Source organism: Ambystoma mexicanum, chromosome 5p (assembly GCF_040938575.1).
Source record: "Ambystoma mexicanum isolate Mex_15411 chromosome 5p, UKY_AmexF1_1, whole genome shotgun sequence".
NCBI classification, from domain to species: domain Eukaryota; kingdom Metazoa; phylum Chordata; class Amphibia; order Caudata; family Ambystomatidae; genus Ambystoma; species Ambystoma mexicanum.
This window is the reverse complement of record NC_090930.1, coordinates 517,618,957-517,636,459: the sequence shown is the minus strand read 5'-3', so window position 1 is coordinate 517,636,459 and position 17,503 is coordinate 517,618,957.

Here is a 17,503-nt window from a genome sequence, read left to right as displayed (position 1 = left end):
AAAAAGTCAAATAAAAAGGATAAAAAACCGATATAATAACTGGTGTAAAGACCATAGATCGAGATTGGAACAAAGAGATGCTGAGGTGATCCTGAAAGCACTAAACCAAAAGAATTCGAGAGGCTTTTGGGCCATACTAAACGATACACAGAGCACTGATAAAGCACTATTGTCAAGCGCAGTACAAGAAAATGAGTGGGGAAAGCACTACACTGAGCTATTCAAAAAAAGGAAAAAGGGAAGTCTGACAAAGATGGACACAAGCCAACCCTGGACATTAGAAATAACGAGAGACGACATTAGAACAACTATCCAAAAAAGCAATGCGTCACGCTCAGCAGGCCCTGATGGCCTGTCAAATGCAGACTTAAAAGGAAATGTAGATGAATGGACAGAGTTCTGCTATACCCTGTTCACGGCGATAACAAAAGAAGGCCAAATCCCAACAAATTGGAAACAGGGGATCATAGTGCCGATCTTTAAGAAAGGCATTCGATCCGATCTGGCGAATTACAGGCCAATAGCACTACTCGATGTACTAGGAAAAGTGTTTGCATCGTTATTATTACAACACCTAAGTGAGTGGATTAGGCGACAAGAAATCTTCGACAATCGCCAGTCGGGATTTGTCAAGGGAGTCGGCTGCAGTGTTAACTTGCTTATGTTAAATCTCTTGAAAATCGACGCGATAAGAACTGGCCAAAAGATATATCTGGCATTTATCGACATGGCAAATGTCTTCGATGGAGTCGATAGAGAAAGCCTATGGTCGAAACTAGAAAAAAAAGGGTGCAACACATGTCTGCTCCAGGCGATAAAAGATCTTTACTCTGAAACTTCGATCCAAGTGAGGTTAGACAAAGAAGGAAATTTAACAAGACCAATACCGACCGAGAGGGGTGTCAAACAAGGATGCCCACTAGGAGCTACACTTTTCAATTTTTACATTGCTGATGTAGGATCCGCACTAGCATCGGTGGTGTCGTTTCCACCATCTATAAATGGAGTTGAGATAAATCACATTCTATACGCAGATGACATGGTAATTTTGGACCGCACTCCCATTGGCTTACAACGAAAATTAACGGCTCTCAGAACATTTACTGAAGACCTGGGGCTAGAGATCAATGCTGCGAAATCCGAAATTCTAGTGTTGGAAAACGTAAGAGGACGGAAATCCAAAAATCAGAAGTTATCATGGTATGTAGGTCCAAAAAAGATACATAAGGTACCCTACACGAGATATCTAGGAACAATCATTAATTCCAACATAAACGACGAGCCAATGTTGAGAAAGCTACTACATAGTTGCAAGCAGCTCACAACGCAAGGTAATATGATACAGAAAAAATACGGGAAATTTACGTACGATCCCGTAAGAAGATTCTATCAAGGAAAAGTGACCCCAATCCTTACGTATGGAGCTGAAAATATGTTCGGGGTTGATCACAAGGTATGGTCACGATGTGAAGGAGTCTTTTGGAAGAAAATACTGCAAGTTCCTCAAGGAACGCCAACGGCCTGTGTGCTGTACGAAGTAGGGGTGTCATCACTCAATGCACGGATTGCCTGGAATAAGTTGGCCCTGTTTAGAAAAACAAATGCAGAAGCAAACTTACGATCTGTCAAAATTTTAAGTCAAAAGAAGAGTATAAGGCAATCTGCATTAGATGAATGGAAGAGCCAGTGTAAAGAGATTCTTGCACAGGTGGGGGCGGATGAACAAACGTTATGGCAGAACCACGACCTGGTGAAAAAGAAATTATTAGATCTAGACTGGATCCAAGTATGTGAGAAAAGAGCGGCACAAAAGTGTTTGAACAATGTACCATCAGAAGCCAAAAAACGTAACATACTTGCAAACTATTTAATGCTATCACCGTGCAAACGACTAAGAAAATTATACCTGAAGTTCAGATTAAACATCTTCGAAACAAAAGAAGTTCTAATTTGGAGAAGGTCAATTGAAACAAGTAACTCCAAGTGCAGGTTGTGTGCCAGAGAAGACAAAACCCTAAAGCAGCTGATATTGTTTTGTGCTGAATTAAAGGATCAGCGCGAACTATGTTTAAGGCGTGAGAGGAACCGAGTTCTGACATACAATGCAGAAGAATGGTGGAGGCATCTACACACTGGCGAGAGCAAAACCCTAAGGATCGCCACAATGAGATTTCTAGATCAAATCCAAAAATGTTTAGAGACCAATCCAATAGAATCAGCTGATGAAGAGCCGCCACAAATATAGGTGAAGTCATCGATTGACAGAAGAAAGTGAAAGAATGAGAAGAGAGAAAAGAAAAAAAAAAAATAAATAAAATTGGAAATGATGTTAGTTCTTTTATTCTATATAGTTTTTTGTCTTAAGATTTTTTTTTTTTTCCTTGTCTCGTACACGTAATGTGTTCTTATAGTTATACATTTCGAAAAGTTTGTAAAAACTAAATGAAATAAAAAAAAAAAAAAAAGAAAGTTGCTTTTTAGTGCTAAGCTTTGTGGTTAGTTATCCTAAAGTGTTGAAAAGCACTCTAAACTGTATACTCGATATGAATCCCAACGCTGTACTCCAGTGTTAGGCAGAACCCTGTGCCGTTCCCTCTGGGACCTCTGCAAAAGATTTAGGACTACAGGTGTTTGGCAGTAAACCCACTTGGTAGCAGTCTGTACCACACAGATTCACTTGGTAGCTGTGGCTGAGCAGTCAGACTTCCCTCAAGAAGAGTTAGGCCGTATTTGGAGTATACAGGATAGGGCAATTTACACAGTAGAATAAACAGACACTGATCAGAGCTTGGGTGTAAAGATATATAATTATTTATTTAAAAACACATCTATGGAAAACACACTGGCACTAATATGGCAAACAACTTCAATCACAGTTACTATAAGTATATATCAATCCCATAACAATATTTCGACAAGTCTAGGTTCAACGGCACCACTTATTTGCAGACAGAGCTGAATGCTTTAACCTAGATGGCACTCTAGTATTCGTTAGAAAGGGAGAGAAAAAGGCAGGGTATGAAACCAACTCAGTCCCAACACTTTTACGAAACAAATGCAAGGCGAGCAAGGCAGGGTCTACTGTAAATCACAAAGTTCAGAGGCCAGGCCCACTCGGAGAGAGGCAAGGCTGTATGTCCCAAAAGTATCACAGTGGAAATGCACTTCAAGTCTTTGTAGCAAAATGTCACAGAAAGGTTGGACCAGTTTAGAACAAAAGTTTAAGAAGGTCTGGAGGCGACCCAATGGAAAGGTAAGGATTTAAGACACCTCACGCTAACCGTTTCAAGGGAAGCCCGGCGGACACAGTACCTTGAGAGTGAAGAGGCAGCTCCGGCGGGGGCAGTTGTTCCTGGTGGTGGATGCAAGTCGGGGCTTTGCCAGAAGATGAGATGATCTCGTCATCGAGGAAAGTTGAGGATCGTTGCACCACCAGGGAAGAGACCAGCCGCGGAGTGCTCAATCACAAGGCACCACCTTTTGGTCGCGGTACAGTGGTTACTGGCTTTCCGGTTGCCGGGGTGCTCAGTACGGGCTATTCTACCACTAGACGTCCTGGAAGCGAAGAAAAAGCAAGGGACTGGTTGTTCCCACCAGTCAGGGGAAGAAGACTCTCCAGCAGGGAGATCTCCTCTGTCGTTGGGAAGTGGTGAGTTGGTTCAGCAGGGCTCCACCGGAGGTGTCGTTGTTGCAGGTCGGCTCAGCTTTACCCTTGTCGGATTCTTAGGTCCTGTGGCGACTTCTGAAGCTCCAGTCCCAAAAGCCCTGCTTTTATGCAGAAAACCCCCATTCATTCAGCCTAGCGGTCAATCAAACATGCTAAGTGGTGAGCGGGGCGGCTCACCACTCGGGCCAATCACACAACAGTGTGACTTGAGTTGGCAAGGCAACTCAGTCTAGGGTGCCTAAACCCCCTCCCACACCCCCTGTGGTACCCAGACAGAATGGCACCACTCTGGAGGGCTTCTGTGCAGAAGCCCACCAAAAGCGGAACAAAGGGCTCAACCTTTTTTGCTTTTCGGAGTTACAGAGGCGAACACATACGCCATTTTTAAAAACCGAGTTCTGGCAGAAAATACCAACCGGTGGATTTATTTAAGACAAATAAACCGGTGGTATGTTAGAGACTAATGTGAAAAAGTATTAGCCTCCAACAATGGGAAGAATCCCATAGGAATATATTCGCGGTCAAATATAAAAAGTAGTATCCACTGCCACCAGCCAAAACTCGACGAGGGGGACGGGACAGTGCCCCCTCGAACAACAGACCCAGGGGTAATCAAATTACCCCTACCAGTACGTCCACAATAGGATGGTTTGCACTAGTTCTGTTAGTAAATTTAGGTCTAGTAAAGCCAATGGTGACTTTACATGCCCTGGGAGACAGTAGTCAGTCCCAGGGTATGGAGTCTATGGTGGGGATCCTCTAGGACACCCCAGTGTTACGGCACGGAGGGTGCGGTGTAACACACATAGCAAAACACATGAGGCCCTATGGAGTAAAAGACCCCATAGCCCATAGAACACATTGACATTTAAAGAAATCAACCACATTAATGTCCAAGAGTGGGAGGAAAAAGAGTCTCACTCTTGGCAGGATGAAGAAAAACAAACTCCAGAAATCCAGCAAAGCTGCTAGGGGACTCACTAGGTTAGGAAATTCAGCCTAAACAGAGAATTCTCCCTAACACTCGCCCCCCCCAGACTAAGGGACAGGAGGATTTAATCCACTCCTGGATGAATCTCATACCTCTAGACGATGATATACATCCTAGAGAGACCATCAGCATTTTGGTGGTGACACCCTGACCTGTGGTGACTTTACATGCCCTGGGAGACAGTAGTCAGTCCCAGGGTATGGAGTCTATGGTGGGGATCCTCTAGGACACCCCAGTGTTACGGCATGGAGGGTGCGGTGTAACACACATAGCAAAACACATGAGGCCCTATGGAGTAAAAGACCCCATAGCCCATAGAACACATTGGGCCTCATTACGACCCTGGCGGAATTCGAAAAACGATGGCGGAAATGTAATACCGCCATCGAATACCGCTCGTTGCGATTATGACCCGTCACCGTAAAGTACGATGCCATTAGCGACACCGTAGCGAACGCCAACGCTAACTGCACCAAGTACGCGCATGCGCGCCTTGCAAAACCGTAATTTCCGCCATGGCGCAACGGTACGCGAATTCCGACCCTAGCGGACATCTACTCAACGCCATCAAGCATGGCGGAAAGTACCATTCCGCCATGGTGAGAATTACGGGATCGCGAACCAACCGTAAATGTCCCTACTGAGTGCCTGTACTCCACTCCCTGCCCACATTGCACAACTCCTCGTAGACGCAATGTAGTCACACTATGCAACCAGTGAAATGTACAAGTCACCCATGCATGCCAACGAACAAATGCATGCAGGGGCTCCAAGTGCCTTGTGAGTGGCCATCCATATTTGGCATGTCACCATTGCCGTACTGATGCAGCACAGGCATTTGAAGGTTCAAGTACACCAAAATGAACTGAAATATTCCATGAGACAAAACAACAATAGTCCCCCATCGCTTGCCACCAGTGTAAATCAACATTCAAAGCAGTATCCTGAGGGAGACTGCACCAGCCCTGTACTCTTGCCAGTAGACAAACCAACCATCAGCATAAGCATGTACCACACAAGTTGGCAGAGTGACTGAGCAGCCAGGCTCATCTCAAGAGGGGCCAATGGGAGCTGTAGGGCACAGATGGCACGAATACAGAAGCAATTCCAATGGACCTGACCTCAGTCCCCCTCCAAGAAACGCACGCAAACACAGGCACCTGTGACCAGCCAATTCCTGATAATCCCATCATTCCACCAATCCACCTGGCTGACCGGCATCTGTTGCACAAAAGCTAATCCCCCGCCCCTGAGCATGACATCATAAAAACAGTCATAATGGCAGCCCCTATCCCGGACCTTACTGGGCTTCGTAGGCAAACGCGGCCAGTACAGTACCACACAACTCTACTCAGAAGCCGGAACCCAATGCAGATCATCTCACAATACATTGCGCCACAAATCGGAATATGCTACATTACTAGCAAAGAACAACGCTACACGGTTAATATCTGAATATAAATTTAATGCACATCAAAATCACCAAGCCCATACAGCTATTTGCTCATAAACTCCCAAATAATTTACATTACTATGGGCTGCATCGCAATAAATGACCAGCTTCTTCTTGCGTGACGCCCTGTTCCTTCATGGTACACAGGGGCTACATTTACGTCCAAAAAGGCAACATGGAAGCGCCCAGAACCGCAGGGCCGTCCCATGAAATAGGCACTAGTCCAGCTGAAAGGTCGATATGTTGCTCCTAGCCACTAGTACTGCGTAAGGGCATGTGGCCCATTGGCGATCGTCCCATAAGATCGTAATGGTGCTCCACTGATTAACCCGAAGCTGCAGGTGTCGACTGTAAATGCCATCTGCAGGAGTGGCGTACAGATGGCAGCGGCAAAAGGGGAGGAGATACCTGTCACCCAAATGAAAAAATAAATAATAGTATGGGCATCCGAACTACATATATATTACTCACTTCATTCAACACACTAAATCTACAACCATATGCATGCTAGCCCACTCAAAAGGATTAATTTCACCCAAAAATCACTTGCGAATCATAACGATATGAATCGAGGTGAATACACTATTACAAACGAGTGTTTGTGTGCATGCGTCTGTTAAAACAGAATCCATTAGATGGGATTAGTAACGTGCATAGACACAAGTGTCTGAAGGCGCGTCGAGACAGGGAGGGTTCAACAAGGGCAGATAGACGATGGTCCCACTATGGCAGCTTTGCATCACATAGCGCAGGGGAAGTGGATAGATTCCAAAAAGCCATGTACATGGCAAAATCTCAATCAAATCATCTGTCCATGCATCCATTCATCATTCCCTCATCCCGGTATAAAAACGCCTGAATATTTACTCACATAACATTTGAAATTTCCATTGAGTCTGTGCGTATTGCAGTCTGCAAAATCCACTGTGCTCCTGCCCGGATTTCTAGTGTAGTGAAGTAACATGTATTTGGGAACGTCCTGCCTTATCGTCCACTACGCTATTGCGCATCCCATTCAATTCATATCAATCATTGCATTCTCGTCATGGGCCCTGTCCCAAGGACATTCAACAATAGAACGTTACATTTCCAGTCAGACCTGTGGGCGTCTCCTCGCCGCTAGTTGAAAACCAAAAGCGCTGTCCTTCGAATTCCTCATTTGCAACATCACGTCGAAAAGGCATCTGTGAACGCTTGAATTCACAAATACATCTATGTAGTGCGGCTGTGTGTGAAAATGGTAACTGGCTCCAATCACTAATGGGACTCCCCGCCCGTCGGTGAACGTCGGTACAGTGCTGCGAGGGTCCACCGTTGATCGAGTACTACATTCCACTGACCCTTCACAAGTTTGTTCGCGACTGCAAATATAGTATGTGAAACAATGGGACCATAGCAGAATTAAAAAATAAACCAATATTTCACTGCCATCGGGATTAAATACATGATTGTAATTGCAAGATGCCATGCGTCAAATTGCAGCGTTGTGTGCGGGACGTGCTCGGCCAAAAGTAATTGCAGCTGGCACAGGTGGAATGAATCACCACAGGTGGAGGCTATACAGCCTGAAAACACATAAATTGCACACCCAACCCCCTCCCACAACCACACCCACTCCAAAATGCTACCGACAGGACTAGCGATGTGGGCCTGAGGGACCTGATAGCACTGCAAGTACTCCAACTTCAAGAAGAAGACGAACACGAACTACTACAACAACCGGCCGCACAGAGGAGACGCAGGAGGAGGAGGAGGAGGGCAAGGCAGGGGCAGCAAGGCCCACCAGCACAGCCACTACCACCACGCAGGCAGCCCGCAATCCCACGCCTCTGAGCTAATCCGTTCAACCTCACTGCTGAGCAGATCCACACCCTCTACCGTTTGGACCGGGACACCATAACCGCCATTGTCAACATGACACATGCTGACCTTGTCAGCATGATAGATAGCCCAACCGCCATCCCACCCCTACTGAAGGTGGTGTCTGCACTCCACTTCCCGGCCACAGGCACCTACCAGCACACAGTCGGACAGTTGCATGGCATTTCACAGCCACTATTGTCACGGACGCTATTCCAAGTGCTTGATGCCCTCCTGAAGCACACAGACGACTACATCTCTTTACCACGCTCGGAGCAGGACATTACAAACACAAAGGTGGGATTCCATGCACTTGGCGGCATACCGGGTTGCATTGGTGCCATCGACTGCACCCATGTGGAATTGGTTGTCCCACATGCCATGGAGGTCCAGTACCGCAACCGGAAACAATATCACTCCATCAATGTACAAATGGTGTGTGACTCCAACAGGATCTTTACACATTGTTGTGCCCGATTTCCAGGATCAACCCATGATTCTATGGTCTTGAGGAACTCTACAATACCACGCTACATGGAGCGACACGCAGGGCACCGATCCTGGCTACTCGGTGAGTCTCATTTAATGCATGAGAATGTGGGGTAGGTGATGCGTCAATGACCTGGCAGGAAGGGGGGGGATGCGTACGTAGCAATGTCATTCCACAAACATCCTTTATTGTCCACATACAGGTGATGCCGGGTATCCACTGAAGAGATGGCTCCTTACACCAATCCGGAACCCACAGAACCAGCATGAGGAGGACTACAACCATGCCCACTCACGTACCCGTGTAGTCATAGAACAGGCATTCGGCCTACTGAAGGCTCGTTTCCGCTGCCTCAGCAGGTCTGGCGGGGCACTCCTGTACCGCCATGAGAAGGTTGCAAAGATGGTCATGGCATGTGTCATGCTACACAACATGTGCGTACGTAGAAATGTGGCCATGCCCCCTGACGCAGAACTGCAAGCACCTGAAGATGGTCATGATGAGGGTGGGGATGTGGCAGCACCTCAAGGAGTCCGCGAGGCACAGGAGGCCCGTGAAATTCGTCAGAATCTCATAGATGCATGCTTCTAGCACTCACGCCTGGTGGCTGTTACATGGACACGGGACTTGTGGCACTGTGTGTGTCTGGAACATGCACAATGTGGCCTGTACGCCAAGAAAGGCCTCGTACACAAAGATCAATGTCCACACATCTCATTGGATGAATATGAAGAAATGTATAGCAAATGTGAAATGATATTACACACCCAATCGACCCGCCACCCAAAAAAGCCCAACACACCCCCTCCACCCTCCTACCTCCCCCCCGAACACCAGTGTCCAGAGATGCTCATTGTCAGTGGGCAGACGCTATTGCAAGCCCCCTCTCCGGGTATCAGGGGCACCCCTGCCTGTGGAGCGCAGGTTCCTCCCAGATCTACGTTGGGGGCTGCCCTGGACGGAACTTGCAACGGATGATGTCTCTGCCTGCTCACGTCCATGCATGTCCCTAAGGGTTTGTGTGAGCTCAGTGAGCACACGGCGCACAGCGGCAAGTTCACCACATACGTCTTTGGACGTCGCATGCAGTTCCCCCCTCAGGCTCTCGGTGCTTCCCTCCATTTGTGCCCTTAGTGTCTCGGTACTTCGCTCCATTTCTGCCCTAAGTGTCTCAGTAGATGCTTCAATGGCTGCCTTAGAACCCCCACATTCAGCAGCATGCTCCTTGAGGAGCGTGGCCAGTTGCTGCTGTTGCACAATCATCTGCTCGAGGGACTGTTGCCTCTGCTGGGCCATGCCCATTTGCGGTGGTGTCACAGAGGGGCTGATCACCTCATGTTGCCTTGCCACAGGCCTTGTGGGGGTTGCCCAGTCGTCGTCTTGTGGGTGCCCCTGCGTGGTTTCCTCATGGTGTACGGGATGAAACAAACAGGGGATTGAGACAGGTCATGGATGTGTCCTACATCGGCAGCACCGTTTTCTGTGTCGGAGCATGCTGGCATGAAAGCAGTGTCACCTACAGTGCTGCTGCCACCAGAAGCAGTGCCTTCTGTGGCATCCATTGGGGGGACCTGTGGTGCTGCTGTTGTGGACATTCTGGCTGCTGGGGTGCCTGTTGCAGTCCCCTCCAGTGTGCTGCCACTTGATTTGTGCTGCTGCCGTGTCTTGATCCGTGCAGCTGAGGTGGAGGGTCTTTGGCCGTTGGTCTTGGCCCTCTTTGCAGGTGTGCTGGTAGGCGTGTCCTGAAGCTCGTCGTTTGAATCGGTCCCTGTGGTGGAGTAAAGGAGGGCGAGCGTTATTTATGGGTCTGTGGAAATTGGAATGGCAATGTATCACATGCATTGGGGTGGTACCTGAGGGTGATTTGGGTCAGGGCCTTGGAGGTGGTCTCATTTTTGTGTGGATTGAGGATGCAGTTGTTTTGCAGCCTGCAGTTAGGGTGTGCATGCTGCACATGTAGAGGGTGTTCTTAGGATTTTTACTTATTTATGTATTTATTCTGACTTTTGAAGGGCGCTATCATGGCAATGTATGTGGACGTTCTCCTGGACATGTGTTTCTATTGCACTATGGGGACACATGGTACTTCACATGATTGGACATTGTGGATTTAGCATTGTTTTATTTGGGCCACCTACCTGATTCTTCGGATGTCTGCACTCCTTTCTCCATCCCTCCGACTCCCTCTATGCTCTCAATTCCAATGGTGGAGGCACAGATTTCTTCCCAGGGGGTCAACTTGATGGGTGATTCCGATCCTCCCCCGGTAGCTGTGGCAATGTTTCGGTTGGCAGATAGTATGCTAAGGACGCGTATCCGCAAGTCGTCCCATCGCTTTCTGCATTGCTGTGGGTTGCGGGGTGCGGTCCCCCCCGCACTTACCCGCTGTGCCACCAGGGCCCATATGGCCTTCTTGTTCGCAAGTGCCGTCCTGGTCATTTGCGTCGAGAAGACGACGGCAGCATTCTCCTGGAGGGTCTCTGTGAGCACGGTGAGTTCCTCATGGGAGAAGTGGACCTGCCGCTTGCGATCGCACGCTTTTTTAGCAACTTTTCCCATTTTTATTTCTTTCACTGGGGTGGCTAACGGGTTGGGATGTGTCTCAGGGTCGGTTTTTGATGGTTGTGTTGGGATTCTGATTTTATAGGTGTACGGCGTGCTGTTTCCCATTCCGGCCCCATGGTTTTACTTCCGTTTCCGTATATTTACGGTGACCGTAATTTGCGCTGACCGCTCATTACGGTGACCGCTAAGATGGGTGGCGGAATTGCACCTAGGGCGACGTACGACGGCGGTACGGGGCGTTTTGGGGTCATTTCCGCCATCGCGGACTTTGCACTTCCGCCATGGCGTAATGCTCGTGCCCGATGGGTCGGAATTAGCCGCACTTTACTCCATCGTGCAATGGCGGAAACGCTATTTACGCTATGGCGGTCATGTCAGTTACTTTCCGCCAGGGTCGTAATGAGGGCCATTGACATTCAAGGAAATCAACCACCTTCATGTCCAAGAGTGGGAGGAAAAAGAGTCTCACTCTTGGCAGGATGAAAAAAACAAACTCCAGAAATCCAGCAAAGCTGCTGGGGGACTCACTAGGTTAGGAAATTCAGCCTAAACAGAGAATTCTCCCTAATAGATACCTCCATCGTGCCTCCCTGCTGCAATCTTATAAGTAATGACATCGCCCTCTGCTCTCCCCGGTACAAATCACAGTCCTAGTTGTTCTCTGCTTCCCCCTATCAGCTACTCCTCCCACTAATCCATCCAATTCTTGAAGGATTTAAGAGTCTTATTCCTAAGCATCTGATAGTTCAATAAAATTGTCATTATTCTGGGGGGCTGGTGTCCTAAATCTCATCTTGTATTGCGGCAGCTTAAGACCTCTGCCCTGGACCCCATGAGTATGGCCTTCGTACTGAGCTGCAGCCCTTCTCCAATTTAGCTACTTGCATTCCTTCCTAATTGATCAAAGGTTTGATTAGATATATTGTATATGAGTGTACGTGCATGTTCCCTACAGTGCCTGGGAATTGGAATATGATAATGAAGTGAGAGAAGGGGACTTGTTGTTCTGTGTTTCCAACACAGCCTTTGCCGATTCAGGCCTATTCTCAAATGTAGTATTAGTTCATTGAACCCTATTGCAAAGCAAATGGTTAGTATCCCCTGCATACATTTCCATACTACATATGTCTCCTGCGTGTTATCACCACCCATATGATTCCCCTGCCCCTACACCACCCTCTGCATGTTCCCCTTGTTTTAATATATTTTCCGCAATCTAAATTGTTTGGGAGGGGCTGCAATTTGAACATGCATCCCAACACCAAGTCGGGCTATCTCCCTGTTAAACTCTCGGGTTCTCCACTTAAATTCCATTCCAGCTTTTACAATTTTTTCATGTTGCCAGTCATTCACTCCAGGCTGGTCCATTTTGTATTAACTCAGAATGTATCTATTTTGCACGCGGATTGGGAATAAAAGTGATCGATTATTAGGGTTCTAATTATGTAAAATATTTTTGTCCACTTCCAGCAGAGGGATTTCTCTTGTTTATTTCCTCCTCTATGACCTGCCCGTATATGGATGGTCTTGTTCTACTGCCACCTGGCAGTTGTTTTCTTCTGAACTTTCTCTTATAGCATATGTCCTTGATATTCCATTCCTGTTCATTGAGGGGTTGCTCTCACATCCCATCATTTAGTATGGTGGCTAGTTGTCATTTTTAGTGAACTGATTGACAAACCTAATCCTCCATGTTTGTATTCCAAATTAGGATATCTCGGAGGGCTTCTTAAAATGCAAATGTCTAGAAAAGCTGATAACTTGTTCTTGTGTTTGTATTGTCACTTCCAATCTAAATCCCCATTGTTTAACCCAGCTTTTTGGTTATCAGTGGTTGCGTTTAACTTTGTTCAAGTTCCATGGTATGAAGTTATCCATGTATCGTAATTGGAAGAACTTGTAGCTGGCGGAAAGATTAAATGGATTAGATACATTCAATTGTTGGCTCTACCGTATTGCACTGTTTTAGTTGGGCCCTTAGTAAAGGCGGAGGCTCTTCTCTTTATTGCCTTTCAGTTGCAGTTGAGGTGGTCAGATGCCGCTGGCTTCTTTGGAGCTCTGGGGCATCTTCAAGGGCCTCTAGAGCTCTTGGTTGTTTTTCACACTATCCACAACACAATTCAGATTTTCAGAGGCACTAGAACAGGGTTTCTGGGCTGCTGTTTTATCTTGTGGTAAGTTAGACAGCTATCATAGCACGCATGCCAGAGCAATACCTACCCATGCTTGTTTTGGTTATAGCACTGTAAGTATTCTGGGTTAGTACTTGCTCACAGAGTAAGGACTGACGAAGAAGACAGTTGAGGAGGAAATTGCTGATGACCTACCAGTAAATTTCATGACTCCAAGTCCAGGTCTACCATGTCATGGTCTTTGACATCCCTACCACCTGAAACCCGTTCTGGTTTTAAACCTCTTGGTAATAAAACAGCAAGTCTTGGTGAGTCAGAGGTGCTTTTGTACCCAGCTTAGAGGAGGAGTTAAAAAAAGAAAACATCAGTAACAGAAAAACATTCATTTAGGTGGATTATGAAGCACCTGTCTCTTGGGTGAGGACTCATTTTATGGAGTAAGCAATCGGGCCATTCCACATCTCAGATAAGTGACTGCAATGTGACTTTTTTGGCTTTTCTTGTTCATGCTTTGCTTAAAAAACGGATGTACAGGGGTTGGATTGAGACCGCATAAGGGAAGAAAAGAAGTAGAGGGTGGACATGAAGAGAAAGGGAAAGCAAAGCGCAAGACATAGACAAGTCACAGAGGGACACAACCAGCGTGTGAGAAAAAACGAAGAAAAACAAACAGTGTTAAAAGTAGAAAGGGCCACACACAAACAATCAGACACATACAGATGGATGCATGTATAAAATAGAGAGCGACACAAACAGACCTTGAGATAATTAAATGGGAAAATAACTGGACAGTGAGACAGAGAGAGGGGGACATGTAAGGAACGGCACACATACAACGGGATACAAACAAAGAGTGATATCGGTGGAGAGGTACACAATTAGGGCAACAAAGAGAGGCACAAATAAACAGTGAGATACACAGTTAGGGAGACCAATAAATGGTGACACAAATAGCAATAGATATAAATAGAGAGTGGGAAAATATACAATGGCACAACATGAAAGTGACATAAGTAGAGAACAACACAAAAAAGAGAGACAAATGCAGAGAGGAAGAAGCGTGAACTTTCCTGACAGAAGAGTTTTGGGAAGAAGCAACGAGAGAAAGGCTGTGAGAGATGTGGGCGGGTAGAGACTGAGGAAATTATATGGATGGTCAGGGGAGAGGTAGTGTAGCACAAAGGAGCACTTAGTGTGTGAGAGCCGGAGGGCAAGAAAGACAAAAGTGAATAAGCAACAGAAAAGGACCATGGATGGAAGAATGTCAAAAAGAACAGAGTGTGGGAAGGATCGTAGGAGAGTTAGTAGGTGAACAGTGCTCAACAGGGAGCTAGATGGGGATAAACTGTCCAGAAAAAGAGAAACAGAATAAAAAGATTGAAGGTGAGCATGTGCTTGAAAGCAATATATAGAGACAGTACAAACAAAAATGTATAAAGGGGAGGAATCCCAGTGAGAGAAAAGATGCACGGTGCAGTAATGCGGGTGTTATGCAATGCCACGCAAAATTTGTGTTGCACGTGCAACTCCACAATAAACATCCTTACAAACGGAAACTCGTGTGACGCACTAACTCCGCGACACAGGGCTTCCTTCATTCCCGCCTTGAGTGGTGAGTAGCGGCTCTTCTTTATCTCATTTCAATCATTGCAAGATGTGCTTCTTTTTTAACCGGAGTGTGTGTTGTGATCTGTGGGCTCCAGTGCACTTGACATTATTTGGCCAGTTTTACGTAAACTTTACAGTGTGGCAAATGCAATTAGCCTTAGAACTAGTGCCAGCATTCCTTTGGCCCAAAAAATGTATCTAACGAACTTGATTTGTGTGCTGTTCTGTTAATTGCACTTGCACTGGTGCAAAGGTTCTGCAGGACTAAATGCATGTAATGATTGATTTATATCACCCTCTAATCAGGAAAGATTCATGGATCTCAGTAGCTGGTGTGCATGCGCGCTATACGAGATAGTGAGTAGTGATTTCCGCATGATATGCAGCTGATGCGTTCTCTATTTTCTGCTGAAACCTGTTGGAACAAATTGCTGGGCGGCGACAAACAGTCATGGCAGCTCGCCACAATAAACATCATGCAACACATCTTCAATGTGATCCTCCCTTTGAAGACCCAAACTATTGTTCCACCTGCATCTTCGATCTAATCCTCATCACCTTTGTGCAGATTCGCCGGACTGACGAAGTGTTGAAGTGTTTCTGCTACCTGAGTGTTCTTTTGTTAAAAAATCTGTATAGATTACAAACAAATAAAAAAATAAAATAAAAAAAAATATCATTTTAAAAGCCTAATGTTTATCACACAATATTGTATCCACTGTGGACATCCTTAGAAGGGCAAGGCATCCCTACTGAATGCTGTTAGAGGAAATGTGGGCACGTATTTAAAAATAATTTAAAAAAAGAATGGATTGATTCTCTTGTCTGAGTTCGATTCTAATTTGGGGTTGGAGTTGGCAGGTTTAGATAATATATGCGCATTTCTTTGTCTCTGGGGGTCCTGCTTCAAAGACTGCGTGCACAGGCGCTTTGAGATTTCTGCCTTCAAAGACTTCCCACCACGGAGAGTGTTTCCCTTTCCTTCAAAGATGTCTCATGGCTAAAGGGCTCTCCTTTTCAGAAAACTCACATTCCCAAGATGGTTCCTTCTGAAAGCTCACACCTCCAGAAGACTGTCCTTCTTCAAAGCCTCTTAACTTGCCTTGGGAGAGTTCCCCTTTAAACGTCGGCTGTGGTGTTCGCTTTATTCTTGCTGTCTTCTCCGAGGGGAAATAGAACGCCTCCTTCTCAGCTACAGTGCCATTCTTCTTCGGATTAAAGGGCGTTCATTTTATTTGGGTTGCTTCTCTCCATGTGATTGAATGTGAAGAGGGGCTCATCCTTGCGCGTTATATGCGCACTACACACCATGGGTGCTTGTTGTTTAGTGCCTTTTGCCAACTCAAAGAACAGGTATGTCTGTGTGGTCTACTTGTTAAGACACGCGTATTGCACTTTCTCATATAGTAACCGATGAATTACAAAACACAAATACTTAAGCTAGACCAAAGTCGAGTTGGTTCATTTATAATGCTCTCTCCTTGGACTGCATCTGGTTTTGGTACATGAGGCGGTATTGCAAGTGCAAGTACAAGTTGGGCAAAAATTGCCCTAGAGCAAAAAACACATTGGGCCCAATTCATAAAATGTGTAGCGCAGCAAAAAGTGATCAAAGTGGGTCAGAGCGGTTGGGAGCAGTGCTCCTATACTTTTTTTTTATGGTGCTTCACTGTTCCTATAATACAGCGAAGCAGTGGGAATTAGATTTAATATCCAATACATGCAATCACAAGCCATAGCCACCATGCGAAAGTGCTAGCCGTCCTGTATTTCTTTGTGATTAGCTCATTCCAGCGAACACAGCCATCAGAGGAGGACATATCACAACTCACCCAGTCTAGATGCCTGCATCAGGTGATGCAAGGCACCATGGCTCAGTTGCAAAACCACATAGCAATGCCCCAAACCGTACAGGTAAGGCAAAGAGTCACACAGGCCTTCAATTCCATTGCACAAGCACCATGGGATCTTGTAGCTGTTGACTGTACCCATGCAGCACTACAGCCACTCCACCAGATTGAACACATAGACTGCAACTGAAAGAACTGACATTCCATCAATGTTCAAGAGTGAGGAATTGCCCTCTTGCAAAGGTGTAGTATCGCTGGCTTTTTTGGTTTGTATTCATTTATACAATGATGCAGGTAATTCCATCTCTGAAAGGGAAATCTGCTGATGAGATTCCCCTACTATAAACGTCATGGCAAAAGCATAGTGTGTACCTGCGCCCTGCTGCATCAGCATCCTGATCTGCGACACCTGCTCTGACATCTGCAGTGACAGCAAAGTATCTGCAGCACAGGGACTTCATTTAAGGTATGCACTAATGTTCCAAAACCTACATAACTATAAGGATGTTTTCCTGGTGGCAATTGAACTGTAAATATAAGCCATACCTACGTTTGCTTATGGTGGCAGAATCTTTTATAGTTATCCAAGCCACTTCAAATTGATATCACACACGTATCAGCCTGTGAGCCAGTTCATCTGTGTATTGGCTATGTGTATTCTCCCCAGACAGGCTGCACATGGCCACTGCTGGCAGGAATTTAGCCCGGGAGTTCCCTCTGTTTGTTCCTTTGTGAAGGCAGGTAACCCCTCTCCAGAGAGACTGCCATTCCACAGGAAACTGGCTTGGGAACAGGAATTAAAGGGCAAACACATTCACAAATGGCTAGACCTCAAACCAGAGTGCTGCATATCTAAAGGTATTTGATACTATTGATTCTATTGAGAA